Raw genomic sequence first — 21,566 nt, forward strand, 5'->3', positions numbered from 1 at the left:
TCAGCCTAGGTGGCTGAATCCTCCAAAGGCTTGGCTGGGGGATGATCTCTTTCCTAGCTGTCTCATTGCACACCTGGTTCCTGGGTGTTGGCTGTGGGCAGGTTGTTAAATTAAGTATTGGAAGGACTGCAAAATGTAAAGAGAAGTCGTTAAAAGAAAATCTGAACCATTCACGTTGCTTTGCAAGTGTCTTTACATTATCACTCCATTTCAACTGAACCCAAATTGGAAATCACAGACTCTAAATTGTAAGTGTTTATATCAAGAAAGAGCCTATAGAGTCCTAAACTGGTAACATATGTCCAAAAATAGTTCTCAATCTACTTTAAAAGATGGATGAAGGAATGAACACCCTGTGTGTTAAAATAAGATACTTGACGTATGTATGAATAATTTTGTATGATTTCTTCTCTTGTGATTAACTCAGTATGTGCTAGTCTCAAACATGTTGAAAAGAGGACTTTTAGTGTTTCACAGGCTTTCTCTTACAGTTTAATTTTTACAAAAGGAAGTTTACTACATTCTGTTCTTCTAAGAGTCATATAAATCAAGGCATTACTTTTTTGCAATATTGCATTTCATCAAATCTAAGATGCAGAGTTTTAGAAATGCAAATGCATTCAACCATCTTGTTATTTAATTGGCAGTATATTTCCTGCCTTATTGCTTCATAAATTACAATTGTTATCTTACATTTGGTGAGGCACGGTATGTCTTATGGTTTTATTTTCTAGAAAATATGTTAAATACATGTTAATTGCTCATTATAGTTGAGGTGAGCACATCTGCCCAGCTGTGGTTGGGCCAAGTCTGTCTGAATGTATTAATAAAGTTTTATAAAGCAATGGTTTCTTTTAAAAAGTGAAAAACTCATATTTTATCGTCTTTGAATGAAAGTAATCATCACATCTGTGTGTCTCATTTTTCTCATGTGTCAGGTAAGAGTGTCCATAAATTAGGTCTAAAAAGCCTCTGTCAGTTTGAATATCCTAAGATTCTGGATCTTTTCTAGAAGAAAACAGAACTTAATGCTTCATCTGCGTGGGTGGGGGAGAGTCAGAAGTTTTTTATAGTAGGATGAAATCCATCAATCCTCTGCAACAAATAGTGCTCATGAGAGCATAATATCAGAGTTTGTCTGTGATTTCAGGAGGGTCATGGACTCTTGGGCTTCCCACGTGGCTCTAGTTGTAAAGAACCTGCCTGCCAGTGCAGGAGATACGGGTTCAATCCCTGGGTCAGGAAGATTCCCTGGAGAAGGGCATGGCAATCCAGCCTAGTATTCATGACTAGAGAATTCCATGGACAGAGGAGTCTGGCGGTCTACAGTCCATAGGGTCACAAAGAGTCAGACACTACTGAAGTGACTTAGCATGCACACACGCATAGACCCCTGCCTCAGAGCTCTTTCCTAAACATCTCAGGGTTCTTTGACCTCCAGCTAAGCAGACACTAGGATTTTGCTTCTTGAGTTTGGATTTTTCTGTGTGGTGGTTTTTTCCTTTGTGAAAAACATGTGAAATAGAACTTTTGTGAACTCTTAGTTTATCCATCGCTAATATCCTCCACTTTAATCTCGCTAGAATCCTTACTTTTCCTTTGCCCCAACCATAGGTGTTGTAAATGGGGCCCTGGTACTGGGGATAAAGGACTGAATGCCAGTACGGAGGGGGTGAAAAAGCTCTCACGATACTTTAATAAAATGAGATCTTCTTTATAACTCAAAGCTATGCCAAATAGGGAAGTGTTACTAATACAAAATCATTGTTATATGTTCTGAGTTTTCTTAGTCATGTTTGAAGATCTGTGAAATATTTTTCTACATAGATAAAACCCTCAGGTACAGAGCCTGTTATAGAAATAAGGAGAGCACCAGGTTTGACACCGAAGTGCCTCAAACAGGTCGTCTTTGTTTCCTCTCCAGTCTTTATTGGGACTTTCCTGGTGGCTCAGTGGTAAAGAATTTGTTTGCAGTGTAGGAGATGCGGGTTCTATCCTTGGGTTGGGAAGATCTTCTAGAGAAGGAAATGGCAAACCACTCCAGTATTATTGCCTGGGAAATCCCATGGACAGAGGAACCTGGCGGGCTACGGTCCATAGGGTCACAGGAGTCAGACACGACTTAGCAACTAAACCACCACCACATCCAATCTTTATTGTTTCCTTCCTTCTGCTGACTTTAGGTTTTATTTGTTTTCTTTTTCTCACTCTTTTAGGTGGTGGGTTAGGTTGTTTACCTGAGATTTTTCTTGCTTTTTGAGGAAAGCTTGTATCACTATGAACTTCCCTCTAAGAATTGCTTTTGCTACATCTCATAGATCAAACAACTTTTTTTCTCTTTCTCTATATATCTGTTGTATGGTTGTGTTGTTGCAGTAAGACTTCCTAATAGAGGTTGCTTTGCCTGTAACATTTTCAAAAAGTGGACTGCATCTGTACTGATGCAAAAATTTATTCCAATGGATCACCTTTTGTGCCTTTTATGAGCTTTTGTGCCTGGAAGTAGAGTCCATTTCTTCAGCTACTTGTTAAAAAGGCTGATTCCAAGGCTCTTTCTCTGGAAATTCTGACTGAATGTATCAAGATGGGGTCCAAAATCCAGATTTTTTTTTTTTTAAGCAAGAACCCCTATTGAAAGTATGTATTCAAGAAAGGCTGCACAACCCTAGCTTCCACATTCAGCCCACTGGAAGTGATGTCTAAAACCCTGTGTTTCTTGGAAGTGAATCGTGGGCCTTGTGTTCCCCTTGTCTACCCATAAGACCTTAAGTGGGGAAGTAGCTGAAGGTGCTTTGTGCAAGGAGAGAATAGAATATATCATCAGCTTTGAGTTAACACTGTGTATTGATGGCCCGTCACATCTCTTTGGGGTACTGCTGGCCTGTGTTTTACTTCAAAGATGATTCCATTTATGACCAACAGTCTTAATGTTACAGAGGGGAGACCAACAACATGGTTTTCATCTTTGGTTGAGTGAAAATCAACCAATTAAAAATAGAAACAAATCAGGTCACTTAGTCCCCTGGTTGGGTATTGATAGCATTTACCTCTAGTTCTTAGGAAGACATTGTGCTTAACATGCAGCACTCTGATAATTATCCTTCAAGGGTGAGAAAGTCTATTAGTGCCCTGGACTTGCATAGATCTCCATGACAGTGACAGGAGGGAAAGTGCAATGTGGCCAGATTGGGATCAGATGCTATTTTATTGTTATGATTAGCCTCTTGGGTTTAATAGCCAGTGTTCCCTGTTGAAGGTATGCTGCAGAGTGACAGTAATGGTGGATGAGGCTGTGTTTGGGTACTTGTTTACATGGATCTCTCATATTAATTACTGACTACATCTAGGGCTCCTGTTATGTATAGTGACTCCCTACCAAAAGCAAGTTTAGCAAGGTGATTACATTACTGAAGGAAAATCTTCCAGGTATGAGACTCTGAAAATAGAATCACCTAATGTTTTTGATGGTGCACTTTGTGACACCATGGTGAGATGGAGAGACAAAGCTGATGAAGAGACCAACATTGATGCATTTACTTCCATAAATATGTAATTACCAAATGGTATATGCACAAGAAAGGAGAGGAAGAACTAAGATTCTGTGAGAGGGTATGACCTGGATATCTAACTAAGTGTATTGATTATCTATTGCTGTGTAAGTTACTCCCCCATCAAATTACCCTAAAACTTAGCAATGTAAAACAACAAATATTTAATCTCATGGTCTCAATTCTGAAGGTCAAAAATCCAGAAGTGGTGTAGCTGGGTGGACTTACTTCATATATTCTCACAAGGATGTAGTCAGATGGCTGGGGCTACCGTCATCTGAAAGCTTGCCTGGGGTGAAGAATGTACTTTGAAGATCATTATGTGTCCCTCGGCAGGAGGCTTCAGTTCTCACATGCTTGCAACATGACAGTTGCCTTCCCCAAACAATCCAATAGGAGAGAGTGTGCACAGATGACCAAGATGGAAGTGGTAGTGTTTTATAACCCAGCCTTGGAAGTGAAAGGCCATCACTTTTCCTACGTACTATTGGTCACATAGACCAACCCTGGTACCTGTGAGTGGAAAGTATACAATAGTCTGAATACCAAGAAATGGACATCATTAAAGGTTATCTTTGAGGTCACCAACTCACTGAGTCCTGGGGGGTTGTTGAAGGTCTTTTATGAGAAGGTGCTGTTCAAGTGAGACACGAAAGTTGAGTAGGTGGACTGAGGGTGATTTGGTGGAAAGCCTTTACCAGATGGTCACAGCTTGGTATATTTTGGAACAGTGAATGATGGCTAGTAAGACACAGTAGAAAGAGACAGAAATCATGTGCTAAGAGATAATGCTGGAGAGGTTGGCAGAGAGAAGACCAAGCATGTCCTTTTAGGTCAAATTGAAGATTTTGTTCTTTGGAGACTTAAGTTGGTAAATGACATGATCAGATTTACTTTTAAAAAAAAAAGTTTTTAAGTCTCTATTCCTGCTATAAGCAAGATAGATTATAGGTTGGGAAACCAGTTTAGAAGGTACTATAATTGTCCAGGCTAAAGATCATGGTGGATGAGAACATTAGCAGCAGAGAGAGTCGTGGACAGACATGAAACGTATTTAGGAAGAAAATTGGTCAGAACTTCGAGATGTACCTGCCGGGGTTATCCAGGCTGATTGGTGAGGTTCTGGCTTCTAGAATGGGGTGGATGGAGGTGACATTTGCTAATAGAGTGAACCCTGGAAAAAGGACCAGATGTATGGACTACATGATGGGCCTGACCCTGAACTTACACCCATCGTTACATGTACTAAGGAAGTATGTCAGATGGTTCGGGTACAAGGATGAACAGGAAGGTCTTTACCAACAAAAATGTAATTCCACTCTTATCCACAAAAGCACACTGCATTTTAAGAACCATCTGACAGGTTTTGGGGTTTTTTTTGTTTGTTTTAATTTATGTGTAAGTAGCTAAAATCTGGTAAGTATGACAGGGATTTCTTGGCATTTTTCTGTTGATAATCATCCTTGTCTTTTAAAGCATGTTGTTGAAATCTTTTAAAGAAAGAAAGAAAGTGAAGCCACTCAGTCATGTCCGACTCTTTGTGACCCCATGGACTGTAGCCTACCAGGCTCCTCCATCCATGGGATTTTCCAGGCAAGAGTACTGGAGTCAGTTGCCATTTCCTTCTCCAGGGGGTATTTAGACCCAGGGATTGAAGATCCCAGGTCTCCTGCATTGCAGGGAGACACTTTACCATCTGAGCTACTAGGGAAGCCCCATCTAGGGAAATCTTTTAAATCACAGCTTAATTTGTTTCTTGAAGTGTTAGGGTCCATTAGGATGTATCAGTTCAGATCTCCGTTTCTGTTTCCCACTGTCTCTAAAATAAATTCCCTATCATTCTCTCACACAATTTCTCTAACACACATACATACACTCCTACTTGTCAAGGAATTAAGTATTACATGTTATAAAATTGTAACATTTAAATCTGAGGAGACAAACAGATGATCATTCTTAAGTTCAAGGCAAGAAATATGGTGATTGAATACCTACTTTGTTGTGTTTTCTTAACTGTTTTTTTTTTTTTTTTGGCCACACTGCATGTGGGATCTTAGTTCCCTGACCAGGGGTTGAATCCATGCCCCCTGAAGTGGAAGCATGGAGTCTTAACCGTAGGACCACCAGGGACGTCCCTGAACAGTTACTTTGTGAACAGGCTCTGTGTCAAAAGGTTTCATGTTTTTAAAAATGGCATTTCTTATTACCTATCCAAGATCTAGCCTTTGTTAAGCACTGTTCTAGGCATATGTCACTTGCCATGCAGTGGACTTAAGAGCTCTCATTTCCCATCCATTCCCCTGGAGAAAGGCAGAGGAAAAGAGCCATATGCCCATATGCAACTTATACTCCCAGCACAGGGACATGGCAAGAACACACAGATATGGCACAGCAGTAGTAGACAAAATTTGGCCTATGGGTATTGCCCCATAGCTATATTCAGAAAGAATGAAATCCCTAAAATATATAATAATATCCATGGTATTAGGAGTTTTTGTTTTGCATCGTTCATTACTGATTACCAGCCTCTGGGCACACTTGTTGCAAGAATGAATGAACAAATCATCATCTTTCTTAAATTTACTATTTCAAAACCATTTAAATTTGGAGAAAAGTTGCAGAAATAGCATGAAGTTTTGCCATAATCAGCTTCCCCTCATGTTAGCATCTTTCGTAACCATGTACAATGATCAAAACTGAGAAATTAACATTGACACAATACTGTTAACTACAGGACTCTTTGGATTTCACTGTTTTTTTCCCACTAAAGTCTTTTCTGTTTCAGGGTACAGTCTAGGGTACCATATTGTATTTAGATGTCATGTCCTCTCCAATTTGGGGGAGTTTCTCCTCAACCAATCCTAGTCTTTCATTTTTTTAGTAAACTGTAATAAGTTATTCTGTAAATTGTCCTTCACCTTAGATTTGTGTGATGACTGAAGGCTGGAAAAGACTTTGTACTGAAAAAGACATCATGAGGAATTGATGCTTTGGGTGGACTTGTTGGAGGAGTGAGACTTGGATGGACAGAAAAGTGGAAAGAGGAGTTTTCAGGCAAGAAAAACCTCTGTGCCCACATCTCTAACTGGGAGCACTTTGGTGCTGTCTTGGTTCTTCTCTGCATGTGTAAGTGATGGGTAACCTGAGCTGACTGATTAAGAGTTGTAATTACACCTTGTTGAGCTGCCCTGCTGCTTTGCATCTTGCCTTTTTCTCATCAGTAAGAAGATCTTCTGATTCGGGCTCAACTCCAGCCTCTGGATACTGCTGGCTGTGATACTGGATTTGGGCTTTGGTTCCCTGGATAACAGAGCTGATGGGCTTTTTGCTATATTTTTATCAGACTTTATGTTCTTCTGTAGTCTGGGGACACAGGGCCTTCTATTTATTTTTACTATGACTGTTATATTGGTTAAGACTTAGCAAGCACTGTGCCAGGCTCTAAGCCAACTTTTCTCAGTGGGGAGCAATATCACCCCAAGGGGAAAAAACATTGGTTTTTTGGAAAGTGGAAAAAAAAAAAAAAATCCTTCTTGTGTATAAGTACACAATACCGAAACATTCGTGTGACATATCTGTGGTATTAAAATTTCATTGGGGGGGGTGGTTGATTAGGGGAAAAGAAATCTAAAAAAACTTACTGATAGGATCAATAATGAGGGAGCAAAAAGGTTGAGATAAGTTGATTTAGGCCAGATGACTTGCTTATGTCATCTCATTTTAAGTTCTCAACATTATCTCAAGGGACATATTCTTATTATTCCCATTAAAAAATACAAATGGAGAAATTGTAAATTAGCAGAATTGAGTACCTTCCTCACGGTCAAGGTCACAGAGCCAAATGTAGATTAGGGATATCCATTCAGGACTGGTAGGCTCCAAGGTCAAGGTCTAAACAGTGATCATCCATGTCAATTTGTAGCCTTATTCATGAAAACCAGTAAAAAGAAAGTCAATAGAATAAAACCATAACATATCCTAAAACCAAGGAAAAATTTTCTAGGCTTACTCAGTAATTAGAATTTCCTGTTGTATTATTACCCCATGATTAAGGTTAATAATTGTGGGTCAGTTCTGCATACATTTACAGTGTTGATATGTGGAGTCTAGTCAGCTACAGGAATATAATTGCATAAAGGCAGGTTTTTTGTCTGTCCACTGTTGTATCTCCAAGGCTGAGAACAATGCAACACATACTAAGTGCTCAAAAAAATATGTGTTGAATAAATAAAAACAAAAGGTTATTGTATTTTAAGAAAAAAAAATTCAAAGCCGAACTCAATTCCATCTGTTTGATGTTAGCGCCATGATGCTTCCTCTTAAAAAAATAAACAGTAACCACCAAAATGTATGACAAGACGCATACCTACCACAGAGAAAATAAGTTCTGGGTGGCCATTTGAGTTTGATGTAGAAACTGCCTCCAGCTACTCAAACTCCAAACATATGACTTAATATTGTTTTACCATGCAGAGCTAAGAGAGTAAATCAGACTTAATTTTTCCATCCATTTTGAGGCGTTAAAAAAAAGCAACCAATATTATTGTTTGAGACAGAATATTGATAATACAATTGGCTGAAATATACAGTATCATCTTTTCTTTTTCAATTGAGTGTCAAGACCAGCTATTTCTGTTTGGGTTTAGTCCCTACTAAACCTATCTGAGATGTATTATAGTCGTGGACAGATGAACACAAACCCCAAGCTGTATGGGATGTAATTTCTTCCCCTTGAAAAATTTTACATTTACCATCTGTGAACAGGAAACATAAATTAGGTTATTACACACAATGCATCTCATAAGCCTTACCAAGGGGGAGCATGTGCATCTCCTTGAGATACTGCGAAGGTTCAGGAGTGACTATAGAATTAAGTTGGATTTGCCAAACTATCCCTTACAGACAAATGCAAATTTCAGTTCTCACAGACCCTTCCTGAAGTAAGTAATTCAGAGCATCAGGGCCCAAGAAAGGCTTGGTTGGCTCAGAAGAAGCCCATTTTCGTATATATGAGTGGAGATAGACAAAAAGGTGGTGACATCACCACCAAGTCTTCATTTTCTTATTCTCAGCGGCATATACCAGCAGCATTGAGAGGGCTTCTAAGAAGGTTTACCATGAGTGCGAATGAAATAAGTCGTGGAGGTCAGAATCTGAGAATGGGGAGGAATTTTGCTGGCTGCTTCAAAGGCTAAGCCACTCTCCTGCCCCCTTGTTAGATGAGCTGCTTTTGGATGTGGGTTCAAATATCTCTTTCTCTAAATCACATTTTTTTTAGGGTCCTGTCAAGTGGCTTTTTTGTTTCTCTTTGTTTTTTTTTTTCCCCACCACTGGAAACTTATAAACCTTGGCATTATATGGTAATTAGATGGTGATGTTGGGAAATGGAGACTGAGGACACACACACATTCTCTTTGTCTCTCTCACTCTTATATAGACACACTCACACTCAAAGCCTATTACCTGGGCAGGATGTCCTCCAGCCTTCTTCATGGAGAGGTGGGTACTTCAGGGCTTCTAATTACAGGCTTTCTGCCTCCTAACACTCAGCTTTTGAGAACCCTCTCAGCAGGAACACCGTGTACTACAGACACTCCTTTCTACACACTGAATGCCCTAGTATAATTGTTTGAAACTGAAAGTCACTTTCACTTCAACAGGAGGCTCTCAGTCACCTCCACCCACCCCCTTACCTTTCTGGAGTTATTAGCATAGACGTTCCTTTACTGCATCTTGTCACAATCAGGCTTATCTAGTCTTGTAATGAGCTCCACTAGAGAAATTGTGCTAGGTTTGCTCTGGGAAACCCCTCATGTCAAATCCTCCTGTGGCTGCTGGGGAAAAAAAGACACAGGAGTAAATGGGTTGTGTTGTTTGCTCTTTTGGCTAATGTTTTTCCACACCTTGGAAGGGAGGCCCACTCAGACCCTTGGTGTGGATTTATTGTCCTCCGCTTCTGTAACTCACATGGAAACTTCATTTTAACATTATGTAAAGTGTTTCCAATAACTGCATTAGGGCTTCTTCCTTGGGAGATGATTTGGGGTCCCAGGCAGTGATGTGCATATGCTGGGGCCCAACCTAGTGTTGTCAAATTGATGACTTCCCATGAATGCTCCACTCACTACTGCCATGCTCCACCTGAAATTAGAACTAAAATTCTATATGAATTGAAAGGAAATGCTGAGGTGTGGTGATAGATTCAAAGGAAGCTCTGTTTTTTTTTTTTCTTCTTAGCCCAGGGAACTCACCTTTTCCAGGTTTATCCTTGCCAGAGAAGAGGTGACGTATTTTCCAGAGTTCAAAAGGCATGCCCCTTGACCTTAAAAGTTCAAAAGGCGGAAGCACTGGGAGACCAAGATTCAGGACTTTGAACTTGGACTGACCTGAGACATTGCTCCAAGCACTTAGCTGAGTGACCTTTGACTGTTACTTAACCTCTTTGAGCTTCATCCTTTTCATCTTTGAGAGGCAAGACAAATAGTTCCCTCTTTCCAGGGCTGCATGATGATGAGATGGATCAGCTTTGCAACTAGAGAGTAGGGCCCTTTCTTAGGATTTTTTTTTTTTTTAAGGGACCTTGAATGCTAAACTAAGGTTTTTAACTTTTATTCTATGGATTGGGGCCAATTTAAGTTTCCTGAAGAATGAAGAGATGATTTGTATTAACCAAAGGGTCACAGTAGTGTACTGGAACACCAGCACAGTATTTTCAAAATGGTCTGTACCAGGAGAGAATAAAAGGCTCGTCATAGTCATTAGTAAAAGGGCACGTGCTATTTAAGAATTGTTATTTTATTTTTTATTTTTATTTTTTTTAATAAATTTATTTATTTTAGTTGGGGGCTAATTACTTTACAATATTGTAATAGTTTTTGCCATACATTGACATGAATCAGCCATGGGTTTACATGTGTTCCCCCTCTCAACTTTATTCCTGATGTATTTTAAAGTATATCCGACTCTCCTGTTTGACCACCGTCGCCACATCCGTTTCCAAGGTTGCAACTCTTAGGGGCCCATATTTCCTTGGTTACCCTGGACCGGGACCACGTGACCTCCCCTCCCACGCTGGGTACCGTGAAAGCCCTGTTTATCCACACCCCACCCCCTCCGCACCCCTACCCAGGCCCTGTGGATGGGAGTGGGCGGGAGGCCGCCGCTCACTACCGGGGACCTAGCAGCGGCCCCTGAGTGTGAATAGCGCACATTGACAACGCTGCCGCCCGAGCAAGCCGGCTGGGGACGCCAGGGCACTGCCTCTGCCTGCGGGCCCCATAAAAGGAGCAGCTGCCGCTGGGGCCGCTCAGATGCGCGGGGATGAGGCGGGCGGCGGCTGAGTGCGCGCCTGGACTCCGGCAGTGACCGAGGCGGACCTTGGGGCCACTCTGGGGGCCCGCAGGTAACCGCGGGCGGGCAGGTTTTGTCCCCGGGCTCGGGAGTGACAGCAGGAGGAGAGCAGGGACGAGGGTCAGGGTGGCAGGAAGGAGGCTGAGCAGGGATGAAGAAGGGAGGAAGCCAGGAAGACGGGAAGGAGGAGGAAGGAAAAGGAGAGGGAGGAAGGAGCCACGCCAAGGAGCAGCTGGCACGCGCTGCACTTGCCTCTAGCCCAGGCGTTCAAGTTCCCCACCTCCGACCTCTCCCAGCTGCGGGGCCGGGCGCCGGGCGCATCCCTCCCTAAAACGCTCCCGCGTCGCGCGCGCATCGCGGATGCTCAGCCATGTTTTCTGGGCGAGCATCTCCGGCGGCACAGCTGAGCGGCAAGGCCCCCACGCGGGGACAGCCTTGGCTGCGGCGTGGAGGCAGGTGGAAGGGGATGAGAGCGGTCCTTCTGCCCCAGGCTCGCGCTGCTTAGGGCAGGGGGCCCGCTGGATGATGCTTTACCTTGCTTCCAGTTGGGTAAAAGCCAGGGTAAAAGTCCCGCCCCCCGCTGCCTCCCTTTCCTGCAGACCCCACTTCACTGGCCTGCTGCCACTCTATGAACTGTTGGCTCCCCCACCCTGTTCTTCCTCAGCCATCCAGTAGCCTGTATTCTGAGCTTCTTTTAGAGCGTTGTTTGCATGTAACTGGGCTCAGCTGGAGAAAAAGGAGAGGGACTGAAAAGGAGGAGGGCCTTTTGTGCTGAGCCCCATTGTAAAACCGTCTTCCCCCCACCCCAACTCTGAGCCACTGAAGGTTCCCAGCAGAGAAGGAGGGATGCTAAGGCACCCCATACGTCCTTGGCTCTCTGTCAACTGCCCTTCTCCTCCTCTATTGGGATTTTTCTTCCTGTGGGTAAAAGGTCGCTCTGAAGCTGTGAGGGCTCCATTTCACCTGGGATGCCCCCAGACATCCCGTGGCTCTAGTTGCTATGGCTTCACTGCCCACTCACAGGAAATGCAACTCGTGGCAATCACGCCTGTCTGGCAGAGTTTCTTCCTCCAGCCTGAAGTAGATCCACGTTAGCAGGCTCTGTGAATTCTCAGCAAGGTTCAGTGGTTATTACAGATGCTTGCTTGAGGAGCTCTTGGATGGGAGTTCAGGAGTTCCTCGGTGACCCCTCAGTTGAATATTGCCCTTAATTTTCTCCTAATAATGAATTTTCACAGTTGGCTTTTTCTACAACATGTGATGTGTTTCAACCCCAGGCTGTGCTCCCTGAAGTAGTTTTGTGGTTGTTAGTATGTTGTTGTTCAGTCGCTCAGTTGTGTCAGACTCTTTGAGATCCATGGGCTGCAGCACATTAGGCTTCCCTGTCCCTCACCATCTCCCGCAGTTTGCTCAGACTCATGTCCATTGAGTTGGTGATGCCATCCAACCATCTCGTCCTCTGTCATCTGTATGTAAGATAGATGATTGTAGCTCTATTCTAGAATGAGTAATGGCAGTGTTGCCGTAGAGGTGAGCTGTCTAGAGAGCCTAAGCATTGGCTGGACACAGTTCTCAGTTCTTTACATATGTTATCCTCTTTGATACATACAGCTACCAAGAATCTCTAATAGATAAATAGGAATATGGAGAGATTAATTTATCCTGTGTCCACAGTAACCACTTGCTGGGATTTGAATCTAGGCAGTATTAGTCCAGAGCTGATGCCCTTAACTCTTCTTCTTTGAGGAAGGTGGGCAGTAAAATCTGTCCATGGCATCATCATTCTGAGGTTCCACAAGGTGGATTCAAGAAGACTCACTGTAGAGTCAGACAGACTGGAGTTGAATCTTGGATCCAACATATGTAGAATTTGTGAGTTAGCCTTTATCACTCCTCCACAGTATGTCATTTTCAATGACTGGTACATAATTTATAAATAATTATTAAATGGATTTTGTAGTTGCAGGAGCACAGTGTCATAACCAGTTACAGATTTTAAAGCCAAGGCTGTCCATGTTTATGTTCAATCCTATCACATAGGGGCTGAATGAACTTGGCAAAATACCTAAACTTTTCTTAAGCCTCAGTTTTCACATCTGTAGAGGGGTTGTCCTGCAACCAAATGAGAAGATGTACTTAAAATCCTTGACACAAGGTCTGACATACATAGTACTCAAGACATGTTGTTGGAGTTTTGTTTGGTTTGATTGTGTTTTTTTGTGAATCAGTACAGGTTCCTGTATTGGGTTTGTTTTTGTTTTGTCATTTCTGAATTAGTATGGTTCAGCAATTACTCCTTGGGCTGCAGTGCATAATGTGCTTAGTCTTTCAGTTGTGTCTGATTCTTTGTGACCCCATGGACTGTAGCCCACCAGGCCCCTCTGTCCATGGGGATTCTCCAGGCAAGAATACTGGAGTGGGTGCATCATAGACCCTTTGTAAATGTTTGGGACACACACACACACATGCACGCACGCACGCACACACACACACACGCGCACCCAGAACATATACATTTGAAATGATAAGTACTAATTCTGCCTTGTTCAGTAAGAGTTCTGTTTCTCTTGGCAAAGCAGTTACTCTGACTTTTAAGGGTTAGGGAAACTTCAAAGTTAATTTTAAAGCTGTCTGAAAACCAGCTGGAAGAATTAGCACCGCACCTAACAGTTGCAAGGGAGAAAAATGGATTGGCGATGACATTTGCTTTCTTCCCGGGTTCTGAAAAACTGTAACATATTCTGCTAAACTGTTACAAATAATCAACTGGAATTTTAACTTAGTTAAACAATTCTAGGAGAATATCTTCTCCCATGTGGTTTTATAGATACTGGTTAAATGAAAAGAACTTAATGAATAAAACATTTTCAAGATACAATGTTGACATAAATTAATGGGTTTTAAATGGCTGTTTAGAGTTTGGGCCAAATATTTGTTTATAAATGAAGAGAATTCTATAAGATCAACATTTATTTAAGAAAAATAAAAGCATGCATTAACTGGAAAAGGATCTAAAAGTCCATTCAGTAAGGGACTGGTTAAAGACATAGTAGCATATACTTACAGTGGGTGAATACAGCCCCTTGAGAGAATAAAGTATGGTTTATATGCTGATATAGAATGTAATACTGCAGTATCAACTCCGTGAGTTTAAGGATTTCATCCATTTTGATTAGCTCTCCAGCACCTGTACAGTATTGCTTGCTATGTAATAGATGCTTAGCAAATCACTGACCAAATGAATGAATATTGTTCATTGAGGCAAAACAAGGTATTGAACAGAGTTTATAGTTCAATGCCATGTATGTTTTTAAATGAGTGAATATATATATTTGTTCTCAAATGTAGGGCTGGGGGTGGGAGGGAATTTTTGTGTCTGCTGGTTGGTTGGTTGTTGTCTTGTTTTATTTTTTAAACCCTACCCCATTTTGTACATGTACTAATCAAAAATTGAAAAGTTAAGAGTACCTAATTTTCCCCAACATTGTTCTATTTAGCTAACCCTTTCTGTTATCCTTTTATTATATGCTGTTTAATTTCTTTGCCTTGTTTAAATACTTGCAACCCTTTGATAGGACTTCCCAGGTGGAGCTAGTGATAAAGAACTCACCTGCCAATGCAGGAGACATAAGAGATGCAGGTTTGATCCCTGGGTTGGGAAGATCCCCTGGAGGAAATGGCAACCCACTCCAGTATTCTTGCCGGGAGAATCCCATGGACATAGGGGCCTGGCAGGCTACAGTCCATGGGGTTGCAAAGAGTTGGACATGACTGAAGTGACTTAGTGAGCACACACGCAACCCTTTGATATGATGATAGGACTGGATTTGGTTTTTTTTGGTTTTTTTTTTTTGAGAGGTGACTACTCGATATAATTCCTACATTGATTCATCATCCTGCCTTCAGAGTTGCTCATGAGGGAGACCCTTCTTTTGTCTATTAGAACAGGTTTCATGGACCTCCATGTCTTATAAAAGCATGGTCCCTCTCAGGAACTCCATAAATTATTTTGTAGTGAATGGTAGCTAAAGTATGAGTGACATCTGTTCAGTTCAGTCACTTAGTCATGTCCGACTCTTTGCGACCCCATGAATCACAGCACTCCAGGCCTCCCTGTCCATCACCAACTCCCAGAGTTAACCTAAACTCATGTCCATCGAGTCAGTGAAACCATCCAGCCATCTCATCCTCTGTCATCCCCTTCTCCTCCTGCCTCCAATCCTTCCCAGCATCAGGGTCTTTTCCAGTGAATCAACTCTTTGCATGAGGTGGCCAAAGTATTGGAGTTTCAGCTTCAACATCAGTCCTTCCAATGAACACACAGGACTGATCTCCTTTAGGATGGACTGGTTGGATCTCCTCACAGTCCAAGGGACTCTCAAGAGTCTTCTCCAACACCACAGTTCAAAAGCATCAATTCTTCGGTGCTCTGCTTTCTACACAGTCCAACTCTCACATCCATACATGACTACTGGAAAAACCATAGCTTTGACTAGATGGACTTTTGTTGGCAAAGTAATGTCTCTGCTTTTTAATATGCTGTCTAGGTTGGTCATAACTTTCCTTCCAAGGAGTAAGCGTCTTTTAATTTCATGGCTGCAATCACCATCTGCAGTGATTTTGGAGCCCCAAATGAAGTGTGACACTGTTTCCATTGTTGTCCCATCCATTTCCCATGAAGTAATGGGACCAGATGCCATGATCTTAGTTTTCTGACTGTTGAGTTTTAAGCCAACTTTTTCACTCTCCTCTTTCACTTTCATCAAGAGGCTCTTTAGTTCTTCTTCACTTTCTGCCATGATAAGAATTTTAGTTTCATAACAATAAGGGCTAGTCTCAAATTAAGCAGCTTTTGCTTCAAGACTTCCTAATTTTTGAAAAACATCTTACGTGTACTTTCAGAATTCCGACCCTTATATAGATTCTGTAAGGAGTTAGTCTCCAAAATATGAGATGACCCATGAGAGTACAGGAGGAAACTCTCAAGAGTTCTGTATCTTTTTTTTTTTTATATAAATTTATTTATTTTAGTTGGGGGCTAATTACTTTACAATATTGTAATAGTTTTTGCCATACATTGACATGAATCAGCCATGGGTTTACATGTGTTCCCCTTCCTGGACCCCCCACCCACCTCCCTCCCCATCCCATCCCTCTGGGTCTTCCCATTGCCCCGGCCCTGAGCCCTTGTCTCATGCATCGAACATGGAATGGTGTTCTGTTTCACATATGATAATATACATGTTTCAATGCTATTCTCCCAGAACGTCCCACCCTCACCTTCTCCCTCAGAGTCCATAAAATTGTTCTATGCATCTGTGTCTCTTATTCTGTCTCGCATATAGGGTTATCGTTGCCATCTTTCAAATTCCATATATATGCATTAGTATACTGTATTGTTTTTCTTTCTGGCTTACTTCACTCTGTATAATGGGCTCCAGTTTCATCCATCTCAGTAGAACCAATTCAAACTGTTTGTAGGCTCAAATGTTAATAGTATGTGATACTTGCTTTCTGTCATTGCTTTGTTTTGTTTCTGACTGAACCATTGAAAGTTTGTTGCACACATCATACTCTTTCACCTTTGCTTTTCTTCCCTCTCAATCTTTAAGTTTCTTCTAGTTGCTGGATTTGGGGATAGGTATTACACTTCTTTCTTATGGATTTTTAAGGATACATGTTAGAGTTAAGAAACAGATGTTTTAAAAGTTGTGTCTTAATATTTAGTATGTATCCATTTTAAAGATCTGGGCCTTAATTTTTACCATCCTTAACCGTCTTGGTAAAGTAAAACCAATGCACAAGTTTCCGTTGCTGACCTCTAAAAGAATACTGATTCTTATTTCTTATGTCTTAGAAGAGATTGATACAGATGACAGTGATGGTGAAGATGTTAGCACCACATTAATATGTTTATGGTAGTTTTTAACTCCTCAGTCGAACTCACATGTATTACTTAATTTACAAAATAACCCCGAGTTTTCATTGTGTTTGTTATCAGAGATAACACGCATCACACTACTTTTTCCTCGATATTTTAACAGCTTATCTGTTCCTTGAGATTCTGGAGCTGGCCTGCTACTATCAGTGAGTCCTTGACGTTACTGATGTGAATGAGTCAGGACAAGACCACTCATAATCATGTCTCAGCATGGCCAAAAGCGTAAACATTGTCCAGACCACCAAAATGACGGTACATCCTCTCCTTCTGGCTAATACGACTCACTGCTGCTTCTTGATTTTTGTAGTTACAGATGTAATATTCTCATTAGGATTTATTCAAATATGCAAACAGAAAATTGTCTCCACTTTCTAATGGCATCCAGTATGGAAGGAAGCCTTACTTCCTGAACCTTCCCTCACATCACCTGAAGTCACTTGACTGATGCCCAGGTGACTCAGGACTAAATACCCTTTGCAGTACCCTCTTCTTGATATGCTTAGTCGCTCAGTCATGTCTGCCTCTTTGTGACTCCATGGGCTGTTGCCCAACTAGGCTCCTTTGTCCAGGGGATTTTCCAGGCAATAATATTGGAGTGGGTATTCTCATCTCCAGGGTTTTTTTCTGACCGAGGGATCAAACCCTGGTCTCCTGGATTGCAGGTGGATTCTTTACCATCTGAACCACCAGGGAAGTCCACCGTCTTCTTGAACCACCCACAAACCTCAAAGTGTGCACTATCCCTGTTGCAATGAGGAATAAAGCAACTGGTTCAACTATAAGTACTTTCCTGATTGTTTTGGAAGCATTTGGTATTCAGCTGTGAATAAACAGAATATTTCAGAAGTGTTTGAGTAATATTCTAAAGTAAAGTGCAGCATTTTGTCTGTAAAACAGTAAATATGCATTATAGAAAATCTGGAGAGTACGAAAGATATCAAGAATAAATGTTTCTTGTTAATTACATAGACTAGGAATCATCATTTTGAACACAGGTGTATTTCCTTTATCTATATCCACTTCTGTATCTTTCCATATGTATACATACTCGCTCTTCATGTGTGTCTGTATAAATAATGTGTATATATATGTGTATATATGTATTTATATTTTTTGGTCAGAAAGTTCATTCAGGATTTTCCATAACATCTAATGTACTTTTGTATCCTGCTTTTTATATTTAACATGAAATCATGAATATGACCTTACATATATCTGATTTTGTTCAAGTACTTATTTTTTGTTATTAAATAATATCTTGACATTACATAGTTGCTCATTCACTATCCTACATAAAATTAGCAGCTTTTACTTTTTAACTGGCTATGAGAGACATCTTCATGTTTTAATGTATGTTTAGGTTTCTGTTTATTTCTTTAGGCTAGTTTTCCCTAGGAAGGTATATACTTTAAAGAAGTTCCTCTTATCTAGTGCCTAATTATTCCCCACCACCCCCTCCCCCTCAGAATTGTTGGTTCTTATACCACCCAGAGATTTGATGACAGTTGGAAATTGGGACTGGCAGCACTGTGGGGAGCCCTGAGGTCCTCTTTTAGCTCTGCTGCATCTCTGTACATCCGCTTCCTCCATCCTTCTCCCTGCACGCTGGTTGTTACATTTTAGTGATGTGGCTGCTTTTGCTTTCATAGCTTAGGAGTATGGTGAAGGGCGATTCTAGTGGAAGAATTATTGTACATTGATGCACCCCAGGGCTTCCCCAATAGCTCAGTTGGCAAAGAATCCGCCTGCAGTGCAGGAAACTCCAGTTCGATTCCTGGCTCAGGAAGATCCTCTGGAAAACGGATAGGCTACCCACTCCAGTATTCTTGGGCTTCCCTGGTGGCTCAGCTGGTAAAGAATCCACCGGCAATGCGGGAGACCTAGGTTTGATCCGTGGGTTGGGAAGATCTCCTAGAGAAGGGAAAGGCTACCCACTCTAGTATTCTGGCCTGGAGAATTTCATAGTCTGTATAATCCATGGGGTCTCATAGAGTTGGATATGACTGATCGACTATGCACTCCAGTGTATAGAAACCGGATTATTCTAAAACCTCTTTAAGGTCAGGATCTGATTAATCATTAGCTCTTTCTCCATGCCTAGGAGATAACATTGTAAAATGTAATGTCCAGTAAATATTTGTTGCCTAAGTAGAGGATAATCCTGTTTGACTTAAAGCAACCTGCAACATTAAAAATATTTTTATCAAAGACAGCCTCCCCAGAACAAATATATAAATTTATAACCCTTATACTTTTTGACTTCATTCTATCATCCTGCAAATTTTTATCGAGGGCCTCTTTTTAGCGAGGCACTGTTATGGGCACTGGGGGTACAGCAGTGAGCTCAACCAACCTTACATTATGGAGTGTGGATACAGAAAATAAACCCCTAATAAATATACAATGCCAGGGAGTGATACATGTTTTGATATGAAATAATAATGCAGAATGAGAAGAGATAGTATAGTAGTCCTTCCCTTATTCACAGTTTCATGTTCCTTGGTTTCAGTTACCTGAGATCAACCATGATCCAGAAATGTCAAATGGAAGATTCTAGAAGTAAACAATGTACTAGTTTTAAATTGTGTACCATTCTGTGTTGCATGAAGAAGTCTCAGGCCATCCTGCTCTGTCCTACCTGGATGTGAATCATCCCTTTGTCCAGTGAGTTCTATCCACTTGTCACTTAATAATAGTAGGCCTCTTGGTTATCAGATTAGCTGTTATGCTATGTCTGTGTTCGAATTATCCTTATTTTACTCAATAATTGCCCCAAAGCACAAGAGGAGTGATACTGGCAGTTCAGATGTGCTAAAGAGAAGCGATGAAGTGTTTCCTTTAAGTGAAAAGAGGAAAGTTCTTGACCTAATTAAAAAAAAAAAAAAAGCATGCTGAGGTTGCTAAGATCTATAGGAAGAACAAATCCTCTATCCATGAAATCATGAAGAATGAAAAAGAAATTCATATTTGTTTTGCTCTCACACCTCATACTGAAAAAGTTATGGTCACAGCTCATGATAAGTGTTTTGTTAAGATGGAAAAGGCATTAAATTTGTTCAATAAGATATTTTGAGAGAGAGATCACATTCACATAACTCCTGTTGCATTATTATATGGTTATTGTTCTTCTTGCTAGTTATTGTTGTTGATCTCTTACTGAATCTAATTTGTAGATTAAATGTTATCATAAATATATATGATAAGAAAAAAATGTAGCATATATATATATAGATTCTGTATTATCTGTAGTTTTAAATGTCCACTGGGGTTGTTGAAAGGTTTCCTCCTGGGATAAGGAGGGACTGCTTTAAAGGGATTTAGAAAAGGCAGAGGAACTTGAGATCAAATTGCCAACATCTGCTCAATCATCGAAAAAGCAAGAGAGTTCCAGAAAAGCATCTACTTCTGCTTTATTGACTACGTCAAAGTCTTTGACTGTGTGGATCACAACAAACTGTGGAAAATTACCTGACCTGCCTCTTGAGAAACCTGTATGCAGGTCAGGAAGCAACAGTTAGAACTGGACATGGAACAACAGACTGGTTCCAAATAGGAAAAGGAGTACGTCAAGGCTGTATATTGTCACCCTGCTTATTTAACTCATATGCAGAGTACATCATGAGAAACGCTGGGCTGGAGGAAGCACAAGCTGGAATCAAGATTGCCAGGAGAAATATCAATAACCTCAGATATACAGATGACACCACCCTTATGGCAGAAAGCGAAGAACTAAAGGGCCTCTTGATGAAAGTGAAAGAGGAGAGTGAAGAAGTTGGGTTAAAACTCAACATTCATAAAACAAAGATCATGGCATCCGGTCCCATCACTTCATGGCAAATACCTGATGAAACAGTGGAAACAGTGACAGACTTTATTTTGGGGGCTCCAAAATCACTGCAGATGGCAACTTCAGGCATGGAATTGAAAGACGCTTGCTCCTTGGAAGAAAAGTTATAACCAACCTAGACAGCATATTAAAGAGCAGAGACATTACTTTGCCAACAAAGGTCGTCTAGTCAAAGCTATGGTTTCTCCAGTAGTTATGTATGGATGTGAGAGTTGGACTATAAAGAAAGCTGAGCACCAAAGAATTGATACTTTTGAACTGTGGTGTTGGAGAAGACTCTTGAGAGTCCCTTGGGCTACAAGGAGATCCAACCAATCCATCCTAAAGGAAATCAGTCCTGAATATTCATTGGAAGGACTGATGCCGAACCTGAAACTCCAATACTTTGGCCACCTGATGCGAAGAGCTGACTCATTTGAAAAGACCCTGATGCTGGCAAAGACTGAAGATGGGAGGAGAAGGGGATGACAGAGGATGAGATGGTTGGATGGCATCACTGACTCAATGGACATGAGTTTGAGCAAGCTCCACGAATTAGTGATGGGCAGGGAGGCCTGGCATGCTGCAGTCCATAGTGTCGCAAAGAGTCGGACACAACTGAGCAACTGAACTGAACTTCAAAGGGATTTGTATTTCTTCAGGGAGGGTGGTCCAGGAAGGCAAACATAAATTAAGAAGACTCTTCTATTGTCTGATAGTTGATCTAGATTAGTTACCGTAATATAGCCGTTACTGAACGTCTAACTACCAGTTTTCACTGTGTGTGCTTTGTGACTCTCCCTTTAAGTACTTCATGGTGACAAGCACTTCCATACATTACCTCATATTCTCACTGGTCTTATGAGAGAGCTATTATGCCTTTTCTAAGTATATGGCGAAG

At 41.2% G+C, this 21,566-nt stretch overlaps 1 protein-coding gene across 22 annotated transcripts in view; it reads left to right on the forward strand.

Annotated features, from left to right (window-relative positions):
* MAGI1 (membrane associated guanylate kinase, WW and PDZ domain containing 1) overlaps nt 1-21,566 on the forward strand; it is a 635,735-nt gene that overhangs the window by 446,641 nt on the left and 167,528 nt on the right. The window contains exon 1 of one of the 22 annotated variants that reach the window (XM_081528485.1): nt 10,754-10,950. The exons of the other annotated variants lie outside the window; for them this stretch is intronic. The gene's annotated coding sequence lies outside the window, so the exon portion shown is untranslated. Of the gene's footprint in view, nt 1-10,753; nt 10,951-21,566 lie in introns of those variants that run through there. 22 annotated transcript variants of the gene reach the window in all.

The sequence above is a fragment of the Giraffa tippelskirchi genome, chromosome 9 (genome assembly GCF_054371585.1).
Source record: "Giraffa tippelskirchi isolate mGirTip1 chromosome 9, T2T-mGirTip1v1.2.pri, whole genome shotgun sequence".
Classification (NCBI taxonomy): Eukaryota; Metazoa; Chordata; class Mammalia; order Artiodactyla; family Giraffidae; genus Giraffa; species Giraffa tippelskirchi.